Raw genomic sequence first — 5,483 nt, 5'->3', positions numbered from 1 at the left:
AGCTGGTAGAAAATTGTTAACAGAGAGGATTTCTAAAAAGAAAAAAAAAAATTTCATCGCAAATATTGCTGAGTAATGAAAATCAAAGAAATAAATAGTTATACATGAAATATTCATATCATCAAACATGTTAGTTTTAAAGTTCGCAGTTCACTCTAGTTTGAATTACTAAATTTTTCAGAGATTTTATATTTTCTTTCCCTGACGGTTCTAGCTTTGGTTGGCGCCAGAAGGCTGTTTGTTCTGCTCTGCGTATGAATTGAAACCCTACTGGGCAGATTTTGATTAAACATGTCTAGATGCAGACTGTTTTAAAGGTAAAGTGTTACACATAGAAATGAACTCTGCGCTTACTCAGTTTAAAAAGGTGTCTAAACATGGAATAGGTTTGGTAGCATTAATGAGTGTAAATATCATCGAAATAACTTTTTCTAGCAACTAAATAGTTAAAGCTTATTCAGAACTAGTTATTTAAGAACCCCCTTTTTTTTGACAAAACGCACGTCTAAAAACTAACTGAAAACTAGATAACTTTTCCTCTGTAAACTAAATATTTTATGCTCATGCAGACACAAGACAGATAAAAAATGTCATGGTATCAAATTTATGACATATAAAAAGGCAAGCAAAAAATATCAGATACTTAGAATATTGGCCAATGTGACATAAAAGTTATTCGTTTTTATAATGTACAAAACAGAGAGCAAAGAGAACAACCTATTAAGTCAGCTTGATTACTTCGCTCAGACAGAAGAAAGATCGTAGTACCATAGGCCAGAAAAAAAAAGATTAGATTATTTTCCAAAGGAACAATAGAGATTAATACAACCATGGAAAAGAAGGAATACAATATGTTTTGAAGTACATTGACTGGGATTATTTTTTATACCCTTCAAAAACGATGACCCAGAATATATTCTAAAAGAATAAGTCTAGGTGTCATTTCCTCCAGTGATTAAAAGTGACTGAAACCAAAAAAAGATGTAGCCTATACCAACAGAGAGAAAGAAGAACAAGCATAACATTTGAGATGTGCTTAGTTAGACCATTTGTTAAACAGTATCGAAATATGTTCCAAAGGGAAGATTGAGTATTTTTTATAATATCAGAAAGAAATAAGACCAGAATACATTTCAAAACGACTTTTTTCAATACAATACTTGTCGTTGTTACAAAAAAAAAGGAACAGAATATGTTCCAAAAGGACAGTCGATGTTAATACGTTGAGAAATCAAAATGTCCTCCAGAAAAGGCAGATGAGGCTTGTTTAGAGTCTTAAAACGAAGACAGTATATTTAAAACTCTTGTTCCATTCTCACAGCAAGGAAGAAGAAGGAACACAATATTTTCGAGAAACGGTATCAGCTAGAATATAACCTTGGCTAGAAATAAGACCAGACTAGTTGTGGAGTAAAAGAAAACCAAGCTTGGCCACTATGTTTTGTGCCCTTTCAGAGAACTTCCTTAACCTAGATGATACATAACATCTTGCTGTCACATCCAGTAAAACTACCAAATTCAAAATACACGAAAAATATTCCCAGACCTTAACCATTCCATTCCACCACTGTGATCAACAACTGGCCATCAGTATTAGGTCCAGTATCATCATATGAATATGAGTACCTAATACGAGTATCACAATCGTAATGACTTTCTTCCTGGCACATTTCACCCTTCAGGTAACATCATGTCTAAAACATCATTGACAGACCAAGAAAGTGAAACAGACAGAGGCTTCGGTCCTGTGAAAATGAGAAGACAAGCAGAGGGACTGGAACAGTAAGAATTATTCTAGGACATTATGAGAGTTGTAATGATATTAATATCATCATATTTTGCTCTTCATAACTAGTAGAGAATATATATTTATTTGAAATATTCAGGTATTTTTCTAATTTTCCAGGCAGGTATTTTTATTGAAGTAATGACGTCCTTTATATTAAAAACTCAATGTTTAATCAACAACGATTTATCGTACACAGTTCTAAAAATGACACTGTTCCCAGTCTCAAAAATACAGTCAAATACTAAATAACTTACTGTACAGGATAAAATAAAATAAAAAAACCCGATGAAACTGAAAACAGTGTGATACACTCAACATGTTTCAACGTATTTAGTGCATCAAATCAATAAATTCATGTATATTCATATTAATAACATTATCAGGTTGTGCTAAAATAAAAAGATTTCCCATTGAATTATGTGTTTAGTTTCATTAATATGTTCTGCTAATGGTAAATAGTAATATTATTGTTTTTAACATTGCTTTTGTCTTCATTCATTTTGAATTTTAAATTTCTTCTAGTTTATCTCATATAAACTTTTCACATTCACATGATATTTTATATATAACAAATTTTTCCATTAAATCAATTTTATCTTTAGTTATATTAAGAATCTGGCTAACTTTGTTTATCGGTTTATATATCGGAAAAATATTTATTTGTTACTAAATAACTTCATTATTTCACAAGATAAACCAGATATAAATGACAGTGCCAAACGTTGTTTTTTTACTTTTTTCAGCGAGTGGTTTTAACTTAATATTTTCATTCAGGTTCTTTAGTTACTTAATGGATCTGTCACCAATATCAGGACTAAAACCTCTTCATACTGCTAAGTACTTAATTAAATATAACTCATTATTAATGCCTTCCTGTTTAAAAGTAATTTTAGTATCCTATCCACTTAAGAGTAAAAAAAACAGTAGTTTCCGAGATTTAGTGTGCCAAGAGTTTTATTTGGCGGAAGGATTACAGAGAAAGGTTTTCGATAAATAGTAGTTTCCAATTTATTCTTATCTTTACTCACTAAAACATTCAAAAAAGGTAATCAGCTATTCGTCTCAACTTCATAAGTAAATCTAATAGAATTGTCAATGCTATTAAGGTAACTAGCAGAAAAGAGCCAATTGCTCTTTTCCATGCCGCCATATCAAAAATGTGACATCAACATACTTTAACTAAACTTCAGGTTTTTTATCTGCTTTTTCTCAATTTTTTCTCAAACATGCAATAGCTTTTTTTTCCACAGGTACTTTGGTAAACATTGACACAACATAAAATGACACCAAGATATATTTCGGATATCAAGTTATATGCTCAATTCTTTCCATAAATTCAAACAAATTTATAACTGTGTATTTATTTTTATCCCTAAAAAATATATTTTTTTTTCGATATGAATTTTACTGCATTTTTCGCTGAACCCTTGATATTAGATACAATATGTCTAAAACTGTTTCTAATCTTATGAACTTTAGGCAAAGCATATAGTCTAGGTAAAATAAAGTTACTTGGAGTTAAACTTTGTTTTTCATAAGATGTTAACGCTATGCAGTTTTTAGCTTTTTCTTTAAACATTGAAACTGTGTGCAACAACCAGTGATTCAGAAGTTATTGATGATACATTGGTGAAATAGGTAATAATGAACAATAATGATGTCCAGGAAAAGGCATTGCACTTCAACAGCCCACGGTAGCGGCTAGACTCACCGCAGAATGTTGTATATATATGTGTATACATATTTAAGTTGATGTATGCTCAATTGTTATTATCATTATTTTGTAACTTAAATTTTCATTTTCAATCTGATTATTTTTTAATTCTGTTGTTGTTCAGATTTAAGTGTAGTATTTTGCCAGGGTTACAAATTTATTTTATGATAGTTTATTTTTGTACATTTTTGAAATGTAAATCTGTAAAGATGAATTTTTTGATATTGTTTATTTTACTTTAATTGGCTGTCGTAACCTTTGTATTACCTTTTATTGTCCTACTGTAGGTGTCATGGATCCTACACAAATGGGATGATATTAGTATCATCATGTTTTATCACATCATAACTAGTGTAGAACATATCTTTATTCAGACAACTCTAAAACGAGGGAAAAAAGGGTTCTAGTATGCATATATTACATATTGTTATCCTATAGTGCATGGTCTCCTGTGGGTCAATGGTAAGTTTCTAGTCTTACAATGCTAAACCCCGGGATTCAATTTCCAGCTGTGGACAGAGAGCAGATAGAATGCAAACAAAAACCCATAGTGTACATTTCACCTCAAAATTTCTAAATTTATTTAAAATATACTTTAAGACTTGCTAAATACAGGTTAAAATCATGTGCCAAGTTCAGCCTGAGATGTTACTTTCTATATCAGGTCCTTTTCTGGGGTAATTTTCTGATTAGTTGGCTACTGGAAGAAGGTGCTTCGTGAATACAGTATTTTTATGGGTTTGAGAAGGCCAAAACGCGTTTGTAAACCACTATCTTCATTTTACTTTCTTTTTTTACTGGCCTTGCTGTTGATCATGTAAGTTTATCCACGTTTATCTACTTATAAATCAGTAAATGTTAATTTTTTTATTATTTCTTTATTTAAATACAGTTCGTTCTTTTAATTTAATTTTATTCTACTTCACAAAGCAATAACCCTTTCCACTGAATGATCAGCTGTTATCATCACTGTTTCGTCATCAGAAAATAAAGATTTATTTTATTTCAAACTACATCACTGTGTCTTGTCTCTTTCAATTCATAAAAAAATAATCATTTTTCACATACTAAATTATAGAATCTCTAATTTTTATGGAGATCAAGTAACTGTGTACTTGATTTATCCTTAAACTACTGCTTATTACCTTGATTGATCAAATTTTAATACCATTGAAAGGGTTTGCATTATTGTAAAAATGATAATGATTTATATTTTAAATTCCTCTAGACTATTTCTTTTTTGTGCTCATAATGAGATATTATTTAAGAGATTCCTCTGAGATCTGGTAGAAACTTTAGTGCAGAGGAACAGAGTCATATTGGTCTGAGAGTAAAGACAGAGGGCTCTTGATTAACTCAGAAACATCGTTTGTTGAATACTGAGTGCTCTCCTACACTCCAACAGGTGTTCCAGATCTTCAGAACCTATCCACCTATAAAGACAATGGGACTGCAACCTAATCCGTCAGGTACTGTTGATAAAGTCAGTCAATCTTGAATAGATCAATCAAGCACAAAATGTAGGCGGGAAGCTGTTAAGATTATGTTGCAAACTGTGTTTATTATAAGATCAAATGCACTTGTACAGTGAATATTGACATCCAGCACTGTCAATGCCCCTCGTTGGATAACTCCTTTGGAAGTGAACTAGATTGGGTGAATCATATTCGCCAACCTGTCACTCTGGGACATGGTTGCTATCATGGCATGTACCGAATATACCCTGGACAAGCCAGGATCCTCTCTTATGAGAGGAGGATATGTTTAATGCTTTGTACTAATCTAAATCCTGTATTTGTTTGGGCTTCTATGGAGATGCTATTGTTATGGCAATACCTTGTATAAACAGAAATTCAGCAGAATATAAGAGCTCCAGCTGCTAAGGAGGAGTTGATATCCTTGCATATACTAACTCCATGGTTATTCCTCTGAAATGGCATGCATAACAGTAATTTCCCTTGCTACAACTGCCAAAAAGTA

Source organism: Limulus polyphemus, unplaced genomic scaffold (genome assembly GCF_000517525.1).
Source record: "Limulus polyphemus unplaced genomic scaffold, Limulus_polyphemus-2.1.2 Scaffold4971, whole genome shotgun sequence".
NCBI lineage: Eukaryota > Metazoa > Arthropoda > Merostomata > Xiphosura > Limulidae > Limulus > Limulus polyphemus.
This window is presented reverse-complemented; position numbering follows the sequence as displayed.